The 13,536-nt window shown below is 36.8% G+C and overlaps 1 pseudogene; it reads right to left on the reverse strand.

Moving 5' to 3' along the window:
- Window positions 1-703: 703 nt before the first annotated feature.
- Window positions 704-1,363, reverse strand: LOC130018455 (cyclin-dependent kinase 4-like; annotated as a pseudogene).
- Window positions 1,364-13,536: the final 12,173 nt, after the last annotated feature.

Consider the following 13,536-nt stretch of genomic DNA (forward strand, 5'->3'; position numbering starts at 1 on the left):
CTCCACTACCTCCACTACCCAGCTGGCGCCATGCTCCAGGACACTTTCCGGACACATCATAAGACACTGAATACTCATCTTCCAGGATTGCCGCACCATATTTGATAGGGTTCAAATATGGTTTGAACCATGGGAACACCTGCAAGGGCGATTAGAGGCTGCCCTAAAAGCTTCTATCCCTCTCGGAGAGCCTGGCAAGCTACCGAGAATATCCTGCCCACACGACAGAGCCTGGCAAACTATCTGTGGCATATTTGATATGCCAAAACCAGTAAATACAATGGGTCTCCTTCCCCTGACCCTGAAGGAGTCACCAATAGGGCAGCGTTAAGAAGGATGAGAAAGGAGACACTGATAAAATCTCAAGGCTGAACTAGGCTGCCAAAACAAAGAAAGACAAAACTAACTGTCCTTTTAATGCACGTATGAATTATGTAAATTGCCACTAATTGTACTCTATTTTCTTTTATGATTTGTATGTAGTTGGAGTTTTACTTTTCACTTACTATAATTATGTCAACTCTTTTAACTGCTTTATTTTTTTTGGTTTTGTTTTCTTTTGTTTTTGCCTATAAAATAGTCTGATATCAAGTAGGCAAAGGGAAAACAAGGCACACCTCCTGTTATCAGGCAAGAAGAGGGCAGAAGGATAAAGTTCAGGAGGAATGGAAGGGAATATCATTTAGACAGCATAGTATTCTCCCTAAAAATGTTTATCAGTTTCTACAGAAAGAGACTTTCTATCAAACATCTCGGCAAAGATGCAGTCAACATGGCACATGTCCACTGGTGTTACATATAGAGATTGCGTTAGAACTTCCAGAGTGTGGTACCAGAGGGTAACCATCCAGAAGCCTCTGGGCCATCTGGTAGCAGTAGGTTCTTGCCAGGCCAATGTCAGCCAGGATGATTGTTCCACCACATGTCACTAGAATGCTCTCTGGCTTCAGGTCTTAGAGAATGATGCAGTTGGCATGAAGAAATTTCAAATCTCTTAGAAAGGGCACATCATATCCTTGATGGTCTCCACCGGCAGAACTGGGAGGGGGCCTTTTTCAAATAAGTTCCTAGTTCTTTGTTTAATATGTTCAAATATCATGGTCACTTTGCTGTCCCTGTCCATCCTCTGGCATAGACATACATCAGCCCGGCAGCATTGAGATGCTCAAAAGCCTCCAGTTGCCTCAGCAATGTCACATCCTGATGATGCTGATGGGGAGGTTTCCTCCAGCATCTTCTCCATTGGAGACTCTCACATTTTAAAGAGCCACAAAGTGGCCATGTGAGGATCTGGGGACTCATACACCATCACATAGGCACCAACACTAGTCTCAGTCTTTGGTTCATATCTAGCAACAGTCATTCTCAGATCAGAAGAAACCCTCATTCTATATCAGGAGTTGCTAGGGCATCCCACTATGTGTGCCCAGGCATGGGTTCCCACCTGGCCATATACTCAAGTTATGTCCAGAGCAGCTGAAATTTGCGGCCCTGATCATAGACACACAGGTCGCATGCTAGAGAAGTCCCCCTTACCCTCACCCTCATCATGTGACCAGCCCTAACTATTATATTTTTCAGTATTTTTCAGCACCTGTATTGTAAACCCAAAAGAGGGGGGTGGGGGGAGGCGGTGGAAAGAGATTGAGAGAGAGGGAGAGAGAGAGAGAGAGGGAGAGAGAGAGAGAGAGAGAGAGAGAGAGAAATCGCAAAATTAGCTTGTATAGAGTCAGGGGCAGGCTGGGGGTGGGTAGGAAAAAATCTGGGGACGTTGGTGGGATATGAAGACAGATGAAGGGACAGTTGTCGGAACATTGTATGACTGGAACAAAATCATGGACAAGTTTGCAACTGTGTATCTCACAGTGATTCAATAATAAATAAATAAATATTTAACTACTTTAAATATGTTCTGGAGCAATAGCACAGCGGTATGGCATTTGCCGAACACGCGGCTGACCCCGTTTCAATTCTTCCGCACCTCATGGAGAGCCCAACAAGCTACCAAGAGTATTTTGCCTGCACAGCAAAGCCTGGCAAGCTACCTGTGACGTATTTGGTATGCCAAAAAACAGTAACAACAAGTCTCACAATGGAGACGTTACTGGTGCCCACTCAAGCAAATCGATGAACAATAGGAGGACAATGCTAACAGTGCTAACTTTAAATATAAGATATATAATGTTAATTATTATGTAAAGTCAGTAATTAACATGAACTCTGGAAACATATGGATATAAGTGAATTATTGTATTATGTATAAAATAATAATTTTAGCAATATTACTTACAGCTGCAGAATCAGTGATAAGAAACATAGTTTAAACTGTCCTTAGGTTAAATACTTCCCAAATATATGTTTTGGTGAATATCACCTGAACTCCTTGCTTAAAATGAAAAATATTTGAAAGGATATGCAGAATTAATATCATTAATTCTTTAAATACAGTTAACAGGAAACACAATTTTCCACAACTTTAACAAAAAACTTAAATTTCATATATTTTTGTTTGATTGGGGGGGCACAATCAGTTATAGGAAGTTGTTTTTCCTGTATCTGCTCTCCAGGATAAGTCTTGATGGGTTCTCAGGGAGACCATATAGTGTTCTTGGTGTGTTGATATAAAGCAGTTACCGTACTCACCAAGCTATCTGACCACAAAAACCTTGAAGTCTGATTCAGTGTATTTATTTACATAGAGCTGGAGCAATAGCACTGTGGTAGGGCGTTTGCCTTACAAGCGGCCAATATGGCCGACCCGAGTTTGATTCTTCCGCCCCTCTCGGAGAGCCCAGCAAGCTACCAAGAGTATCTCGCCCCCACGCCAGAGCCTGGCAAACTACCCGTGATGTACTTGATATGCCAAACACACTAACAACAAGTCTCATGATGGAGATGTTACTGGGCCCACTCGAGCAAATCTATGAACAACGGGAGGACCGTGACCGTATGTTTACATAAATAGTGTAAACATATATTTTACATTACATAAATGAAAATAATAAATGATAAATATAAATTATCCTTTAAATCATTTCAGAAATATTAATCTTTTTTTGTAAGGTTCTCTCAGAATTTTACTCACTCAAACAGCACTGAGTTAGTTCATTTTTCTGGAAAAGCTACCATGACTTTGTGTTGGAATTCTCTTTTTTCCTTTAGCTACTTCAGGAGATGAAGGACAATATTAATGAGAAGATCGAAAACTTCAATTCAGCGATCACAGTTTTGCCAATGAGGGTTGGGTGGAGAGCAATCCAGAAAGAGCTCCGTGTACTCCTCCAGTTCATTATGACTTCCAGTCTCCCATTCCAGTTCTTCTACCAGTCCATTTCGCTGTCTCCGTGCCTGTGTTTCCAGCATGGTGCTGGAGTATTTTCTAAAGTTGGATGGGGGATCTCTATGGTAGCTGATGAAAAATAATCGGTCTTGGGCAAATTATACTATAAGCATCTGAAGCTTTTTCTTTGATACATATTCATTTGTGTAATTTTACTTGTCGTGATCTATCATTTTTATTTTTCAGGAAATCAAAGCTACTATTGACCTCCCTATTTCTGCATTTTTCTCTAATCACTGGCAATCAGCATTCTGTGTTCTATTTCTGTTATTTTTACTATTATAAATTCCACTTGTAGGTGGGATTCAACATTATTTCTCTCCCCCCCTCTCGGAGAGCCCAGCAAGCTACCGAGAGTATCTTGCCCGCACGGCAGAGCCTGGCAAGCTACCTGTGATGTATTCGATATGCCAAACACAGTAACAACAAGTCTCACAATTTGTTGTGAGATGTTACTGGTGCCCGCTCGAGCAAATCGATGAACAATGGGAGGACAGTGACCAGTGACAGATCATATCACCTAGGATAGAGTATTCCAGGTCTATCCATTTTTTAAAAATACCAAAATTTCCTTCTTCTTAAAGGTTGAGAGGTATTCCGGTTCATATGAATGTGAGTATGTACAGCATATTTTCTTTTTTCCATTTATCTACCAGGAGACAGTTTGGATACTTCAGTATCTTGGTCATTATTGCTATAGTGAACATAGGAAAATATTTAAGATTCTTATTGAATTTATTGAATAGATTTAAATTTTGTAACCATTTCAGTAGATGAAAAAACTGGGCAAAATTTAGCATTTGCTTACAAATGAAACTCTCAAGAAATTTTGTGTAAGATAAAAATACAATGTAAAAGTTAACACATGGTAAGTCTGCAGCTAACATCATGTTCAATGAAATTAAAATGCAAGCTTCTCTTCTAGAATATATGTTAGAAGATCTTTAAGTAAAACCATGGTAACTTTAGTTACTTTTGTCCAACTAAATGCTGAGAAATATATCAAATAGAACAAAATAAATAAGATATCAGAATCAGAAAAGCCTATGTAGAATCAAATCTAAAATAGTATCTAGAATAAATAAAAAATTGGAGGTAATAAAATTACAAAATAAAAGGAAATAAATTAGTAAAATGATTTATTATTCAACATCTGCTTATTTATACAAAAGACAAACCTAATAAGCCTATGATTACTCATACAAAATTAAGATTCAGTTGTTAGTTATATGATTTAGGGTGAAGATATTTCTCGCTTAAACCAAAGAAATTTGTTTAGGTGTGAGGGTGAATGCAGTTTGTTATATATTGTTTTCTTCAATTGCTACATCACTGAGACAGTAGTATTATAAAATATTATTTAAAAAGAAATATTATAAAATAACAAACTATTCACATTCATACAATGTATATTCATGCATTTAGTTTATATAGAAGAGACAACAGTATCTTCCAAGCACATGGCCCAGCATTTTATTTGCTTCATATTAAGTTCTTTATTTCCAGATTTAGAGAACAGTTGCCAAGGAAACTAGAAATTATGGTGAAACGGACATTGCTATTTATCTTAGGGGAAAAAATGTGTAATGTTCATACACTGACCCTTTAGCTCCACGCTCCATCACATATAGAACAGCCACAATACCTTCCCTAAGCCTTTTTATTCCTACATGGTATATTTCTGTATAATTTACAACTTCTGGAGATGTTGAAAGAGTGGATCTCTACAATACCTAAACCTTATGTATTTAAATGTCTGAAAGTGATTATGTAAAATAATTATTTATGTTCTGAGAACAAAGCCATCTTGAAATTATTTATGCTATCATGTACAGGACATGCTAGATTTTCATTGTGAGATTCACATAAGGTTTCATAGCTAATAAAGTGTGAATATATATTTAGACACTTTTAATTGTTAAAAATATAATGACACAACTTACCTTCAAGTGAACATTTGTCATGAAATAGTTTTGTTGTGTCATTTTTTTTCCTTTTCTTTCTTGTTTTTTCTTTCTTTTTAAATGACATTTAATGCATAATTCACATTTGGTATATTTTTCTTAGCTATCACCCTGGGATAAGTATTTACTTAAGTTTCTAGAATATTCTTAAGTGATTTTCAAGACCTTGTGTTGTTGTTGTTTCTTCTCTAATATTGACTTTTTATTTAAGTCAGTAATTTCTATTTTCTTAGGTTTTTATCTTAGTTACTGTTATTCTATTTTTTAACCATTCAATTAATTATAATAAACCTGTTTAAACAAAATAAGTTATTCTGATTATTCATTTAGCACATTTATTCTAAATAAGTTCTAAACTTTTCATAGTATTTTATGTACTAAGGATTAAGAAAAACAATCATTCTACTGAGGTACTGTTAAAACAACATTAATTCTTTCTGTTTTTCTTCATAAACATAGCACTGTAGCACTGTCCTCCCATTGTTCATCAATTTTGCTAAAGCAGGCCCTATAACGTCTCCATTGTGAGACTTATTGTTACTGTGTTTGGCATATAGATTGGTCATGGGGTAGTTTGCCAGGCTTTGCCAAGTGAACGAGATACTCTCGGTAGCTTGCCGGGCTTTCCGAGAGGGGCAGAGCAATCGAACCTGACTTGGCCAGGCCGCCCGTGCCCAAGGCAAATGTCCTACAGCTGTGCGACTGCTCCAGCCCCATATCATATTTATGAGAATGCAATGTGAAACATTTAATATAGAGTAGAATTTGATGACATATAAAATACACGGGAGAGAACAAGGCAGAGTCTCCTACCCTGTGCCTGACTGTCTCCACCAGGGCCCAACAGCTGAAGACCTCCGGGGCCCAGCCAAGGCCATGCTGGGACCACTCTCCACACACTTGGATGAGCCTCACGCATAAAAGAACTGGCAGAGGAACCTGGGTGTGTGGGACCCGGGGCTGAGATCTCCAAGCCTGCACGGTTTGGGACTGGACATGCCACTAACTAGACAATTACACCCACCAACTGCCTTGTAACTCCAACAACGGCCAGGATCCAGAGATTATCACACTCAGCTCCCGGAAGCGCGCGGCCGCAAATGCGGCCGCGCAACATCTTATCATCTCATTCCTACTTTGGACAAACTGGCAGGCTACCAAATGTAACCTACCCACACGGCAGAGTCTGGCAAACTCCCCGTAATATACCCAATATGCCAAATACCAGTAACAATGATGGGTCTCATTCTCCTAACCCTGAAAAAGCCTTGAATATGGCACTTTAAAAAAAAAATCTCAGGGTTAGGACGAAGAAGACGTTACTGGCACCTGCTCGAGGCAATCGACGAACAACAGGGTGGTCGTGATCGTGATCGTGATAAAATACATAAAAATTAGTCTTTGACATGAAATCGTTTTTATTGTGGGGAGCATGCCAAGTAGTCTTCACAACTTCCTCTTGACTCTGTATCCTGGCAATGCTTGGGGCACTATATTCAATGCCAAAAATCAAACCTGTGTCAGTTACTTGAAAACTAAGAACATTACTACCATTTTAGTAGTATCCAGCCACTAAAATCTTAGCATTAAATAGAAATATTTTATGCTAAATATTTTTGAATATATTATTCAAAATAATGCTTTTTTGGCCAACCTGGGTTCGATTCCTCTGCCCCTCTTGTAGAGCCCAGCAAGCCACCAAGAGTGTTCCACGCACACGGCAAAGCCTGGCAAGTTACCCGTGATGTATCCAATAGGCTAAAAACAGTAACAAGTCTCAGAATGGAGATGTTACTGGTGCCTGCTGGAGAAAATCAATGAACACCTAGAGGACAGTGCTACAGTGCTACATATTTCTATATATCTAGAAACATATCTGACTACCAGACTATGATAAACCTTTTTAACACATTTTATGTAAATGTTGTTGTATTATGATATTTCATTTTCTATAAGGTCCCTGTCTTACATCTTCAAATTAATTTTTCACTATGAGTTTCTCTTTAGCTTTTATTAACATATTGTGTAAAGCACCCACTAAATTACATGTTTCGGTAATTATTTCCCATTTTAGATATTTTAGACTTTAAGTGTTGAATTTGATGTCGGTGGGCCCCACGGGTGACTTATGTGAAGCGGGGAGGAGAAAGACAGTCACTTTCTCCCCACCCACCTCTGCCACTCGGGACCCAGGGTTACTGGGTTCTTGTCTCGCCTCGCAGAAAGGAATTTCAGGAGTAGACAAGCAGTGAAGTAAATAGATTTTATTTGGAGGATTTTTAGGTATGGAGGGGGAGAGAGAGAGAGTAAAGTTAGACACAAAAGCATGAAAGTACACATCTCAAGAGGGGAGATGCGGGCCACACTTGTGCTCCGACACCACATGTGCTCAGCCACATGGGCGCAAGCAGCACATGGGCTCAGGCAGCATATGTGCGCCCTTCCTTTGTTCCAGGTGGCCTTTATAGGGTTTCTCCAACCTGCCCCCACGTGGGGCTTCTTTCCAGGTAAAAGTTCGTTGCTAAGGAGGTTACCAGGGAGGTCCAAAAAGAGGAATTTCATGGGGAGGCCTATATCCTGAGGGTCTGCGGATGGTCTTATCAGGCCATTTTCTTTATCCACAAGTTGGGTCATTCCTAGAATTCTTCTTCCATTGCAAAGGGCCTTTCCCTATCTATCTGCCTACATCAAATTTATTGAAATAACTTTGGCTTGTAGAATTGTAAATTTTACATATTTTTAGAGTACAGTGTTCCATTACCACTACCACAGCAAAGTGCTTATGTCTCTCTATCACTTTCCATGAGCTTTTCCTTTGTCAAAATCCCACCGTTAGTTTGTTGCCTGGATTCTAAGGGTGTTATTTAATTGTGTGTTGCACATTCCCTTGTTTTGTTTTATTATACACCAATGCCATACTATGTCCTTTTGAGTTTTTTTAATTAGCATTATATCCTGTAGGATAACACTGTTTTGTCCTTCCTGCATAGCCTCAGGTAGTTTAGGTTTATTGGGTTGCTCCCATCACAGTGCTCCCATTCCTCTGTGTTTATTTGTAACTTCTTCCTTTGTGCTTTGTTGACTTGTAAATATTGTTTTTCTCTTCTCCCTAAGTCCTTTGCACAGTTTATTCAGAGCAATGTCCTTTTTGTATGGACACAAGAAGACATGCTTTTGTAATGTTACTCTCAGTAATATTTCCCTACTGGGCATCTGTTCTCTCACCTAAGCCTCAGCTGCCTTTACTTCCTAGGACCCCTAAAAGCAGGGTCCAGATGAGGGACTGGATGGAACCAGGGCAAGCAGGTAAGCTATGTGCTACCCTGCCATCGAGATGGGCCTGGCCAAAGCGCCATAATGCTTAACTATAAGTTAAGAGCTTGGTCATGGACAAATGCTGTCATGATCCAAAAAGTAATAACTAGATTTGGACCCTGCTAGGGTTAGGAATGATTAATCTGAACTGAGCTAGTCTGAGTCTGTTGCAAGATGTTCCCAGGAGAGCTGCCCTACAAGTCTCAATGGTATCTCTTACTGTGTCCATACAAAAACAGCTAGTATTGATATGTTGATAGTTATTGGACTGAGGAAAAGAGAAAAACACCTTAGGAGGTATTTTGCCCTTGGGCAGTCAGGAAGGGCTTTGGTATGACTTTTAGGTGGTGTTCCCTTTGAACTTGATGGGCCCTCAGGGAGGGCTTTCTTATGTAGATTTGGCTACCTGACTGGGTTCATTTTCAGACTGGAGAAATAGGGGAGTTGGAGAGAGAAGCAGGGGAGAGAGCAGGAGTGAATGAAGAGAGGATTGGAATAAACCACAACTAAGACCAACCAAGCCTGGCTCTCACTTCTTCCTTCATCTACCCTTGGCCAACAGCCATCCAGATCCAGGCCACACACAGTGACTATAGGGCACCAAACGCAGGCGGTGAGACAGAGCTGTCCAGAGAGCCCACGAACAAACAAACTTAGGCGTGCATACTTTTTTACAATATCCTTCATTTCTATTGATGTTCTAACAAAAAGAATAACAGAATTCCATCTTCTAGTTAAGTATTATTCCATTGTGTTTATGTTTAATTTATTTATCTACTTGCCTTTCATTAGAAACTTGGAATATTGCCTGATTTTAGCTATTCAAAGTAGCATGCCAATGAAAGTAGGCATATATGTATCTTTTCCAATTACAATTTCCTATTTCTATTTATTTTAAGCATCTTATCATCTTTGAGGTAAAAGCATTTGTAATACAACTTGCATTATATAAATTTTTAACTGTTTCAGTTTTGTTCCTAAGGTTTTAATTTACATTGTCTTGACTATATCAGAACTAATGTGGAGGTGGAGTGTTCAACTTTGTATTTGAATAGGTGTATCAGTATTTTGAAATATTGGGGAAATATTATTTTACTGAACAAAGTATTTCTGCCATCAGTGATTGTTAGGATACGGATTGTGATCTCCATTTAACGACAAAGAGACTCCAAAGACTGCAAACAGCAAGCAAGGTTTATTGTAAGACTGGCTAGCCAGGGTCAAGCCATTAGGCAAGACCCGGAACTTCTTCAAAGGGGATCTTATATAGGCCTTCATTGGCCGTTACATCAATGCCCATGCATTTCATAGCCAATAGATTTGTAACAACATATACTTTCTTAACCAATCCATTTAAAAGTACCTCACTCCTTAGCCTATAGATTCAAAGATCAGCATTTACTTACATAGGCATTGTGGCTGGTGGGTATCTGGTAACTCAGACATTTGGTTATCTTCTATGCTTACTTGGCTCCCTTTGATTCTCAGCTCAAGGCTGCTGCATTTAAGTTGAGGTGGATAAGGGAAAAGTTACTAACAGAGGTAATAGATAAGGGCAGGCCAACAAATGGTTTCAGAATTTACATCCCAATAAGGAAGGGTCAACAAATGGAGACAGAATCTACATCCCAATTAGGAAGAGTCAACAAATGGAGACGGAATTTACATCTCAAGGCTTTACCAGGGAGGGGGCAGGTAAGGAAGAGTTACTAATTAGCAGAGTTTAGCTCTGGAATTTCCCTCTGGGTCCCAAGGACCTTACAGTGATACCAATTTTTTAATTGAGATTCTGTGATTTTCAATGCTATTAATAATGATATTCATACACATATGTAGAACAATATACCCATTACTAGTGTAACCCCTTTTTCTCCAAAAGATTCCAGGACTCTTTCCTCCTAACCCCCACCCCCCACCAACTCAATTATATGGATCAGTTATCACATTATGTTACCTTTAAACATGTGTGTATCTTAAGTACGAAATATGAGAGAGATCATTCTGACAGTGATACCAAATTTTAAACAAATATATGAACACTGTTATTTGATTCACTGTTATTTGACATTTTATTTTCTCATTTCTACTTTGGACAAACTGGCAGGCTACCGAATGTAACCTGTCCACATGGCAGAGTCTGGCAAACTCCCCGTGGCATACCCAATATGCCAAATACCAGTAACAATGATGGGTCTCATTCTCCTAAAAAGCCTTGAATATAGCACTTTCTTAAAAATCTCAGGGCTAGGATGAAGGAGACGTTACTGGGGCCTGCTTGAAGCAATCGACGAATAACAGGATGGTCATGATCCTGTGATTTGGTTCTAGTTCTTAACCACCCTGGTGCTTTTATATCTGTTGCAATCCTCTTAGGTTGTAAACTGAACTCTCAAAGTCTCTGTTTGGTTGTTGTTGTTGTTGTTGTTTTATAGACAATATCTTTTTGCAGAATTTCAAGTACTCTGAGCCTATTAACAGCTACTGTGTTCTCAGTTGTGTTTTAAAACACTCTAGTCTTTTATAAGGGAAAAAAAACAAAATAGATTAATTGTTTTTTTTTCTCTTTTATCTTGATACCATAATTTTTTAGCATTTATAGATCTTTGGTGTCCTCAAATAAAGTGTATTCCAATTATTTTATATTGCACTGAAAATAGTTGATATCAAGAGTGTTGCTAAAATTCAATAAAGGATGTCCTTGGGGAATATAAACTTACACAGATGTAATTTTAACATTAATTAATATTCTAAGTAATGCAAATATTTTTTTAAAAATACAGTTTCACTAATTAAAATATAGTTTTCATCAGGTTGTAGACAGTACTGAATATATATGCAGTGTAGACAGCATATTTATATTTTTTACATTTATTTTGATTACTCATGCCAAACACAGTAACAACAAGTCTCACGATGGAGACGTTAGTGGGCCTGCTCAAGCAAATCGGTGCACAATTGGAGGACAGTGACAGTGACAGTAACTCATCTTTAGTCACTTTAATAGGTTTTTCAAAGAAGTCAAAATCATAACTAGCATACAAATAATTTAATAAATAATTAAGGAGAGAAGTGGGAGAGGTTGCCAATAATTCAAAGAAGTCAAGAACTATATATTTGTATTCAGTGAGGGAACATTTCATATGTAAATATTGATCCATTGATTGGAAAATAACTATATGAATTATAATGGACATAGTGAATTTTTACCTTATTATCTATAATTATTTGCACCATGTGTTTTTTTTAAGTAAACTTCCAATTCTACAGACTTATAAAACAGTCTAATCTAATGCAAATGTTCACATCACAGTGAAAATAAATAGTCTACAAAGGCACCAGTAATAGACTGGGAGAACAACAAGTAGTCTCTTTTAACAATCTTTAATTCTTAATAATTTTTCTCAACAACTAGCTATTATAAACAGAAAAAAAATGTAAAGAAACATGTATTTTTAACATTATAATCTTAGGAACCATGCTAACATAAAAAATACATGCATAAGATAAGTCTTAAGTAAAATCTATAAACCAGATTTTTACAATTGAATTTAAAAATTGAAATTTTCTTGTGTTTTGTTTTACTGTATATGAAGTTCTATACTTCACATGTGTCCTGTGCAAAAATGTCTAAGTAACTATAGCACTCAGACCAAGGTAAATCTATATGTCTCATAATAAAAAAATAAGAATCTGGTAGATAAATATTCTATTCTTACTGAGAAAAGAGATGAAAACATATTAGATTTAACTTATTCAGTCAAGTCAGTAAAATAGTAACCAAATCAAAGAAATATTTTATATAAAATGATAGCTAAAGTTTATTTATGAAGTTCAATAATCATTTTCTATGAATTATCATTCTTTTTTACATTATTTTTCATGCTTGCATTAGTTTTTCAAGGAATATGTCCACAAACTAGTGATACTAACTAAATATATACATATATACATATATGTATTTAAGTTTCTTATATATAAAATTTAATATTAGAGTTAGGTAGCAAAATTTTTTCTAAGTTTTATAAAATAATATTTATAAAATATTATTTATAATATAATATTATAAAATAAATACTAAGAGATATTAAATTCGTATTAAAATAAAAGAACTAAACAAGAGATAGCAAATAGATGAAACAGGCATACAAACATTTTGACAGTTGTTGAAACAGTGGTTAGTAATGAGAGTTAATTATTTTCCTTCTTTTTTAATAAAAGCCAAATAGAATAGACATAAATTAATAAAAATGTTCTCAACAGGAAAGTAAACATGTTTTTACATTGTATTTCCCTGTTCATAGTCTGAGTTTAGCAAAATCCTCTCATTTCTTAAATATTTAAGAACAAAATAATAGTATACAATACCAAGATCATTATTTTGTTGAATATCAGCACCACCTGGTTACTGTAGAAATGTAACAAGATCAACAAATTAGCAACATATGGCAAATCTACCCAGACACAGAGAAGGTTTTATCAACAGGGCTATTTTTTGCAGTTATTCATCATAATGTGTATTTGCATCAAATATCAATGTACATTATGTGAGTTGAAATAAGAGCTAAGTGAACTCTGAAAGATCATTGCCTCAAGGATCCATTAAGAAAATCACATGGAGGAAGGTTATTGTGCTTTTTTCAAAGGTACCAGAAATAAGAGACTAAAGGATCAAAGAACTTCATTAAAGATGTCATATTTTTTATCTCAGTTATTTCAAAGATTGGATTAGTTCTCAGTTTCACCTAGCAAATATAGAAACAAAATAATGATAATAAGACAGATATTCTTTGTGCAACTAGTTTGGGAATTTATAGAAAACTCATTATTTTAGTAAAATTTAGGATTTTAAACAACCAATCTAGAGCATCAAATTTATTCAACAAATATCTAGTAAATGAATAAATAGTAAATACTAAT

Source organism: Sorex fumeus, unplaced genomic scaffold, assembly GCF_029834395.1.
Source record: "Sorex fumeus unplaced genomic scaffold, SorFum_2.1 ptg000265l, whole genome shotgun sequence".
Taxonomy (NCBI): Eukaryota; Metazoa; Chordata; class Mammalia; order Eulipotyphla; family Soricidae; genus Sorex; species Sorex fumeus.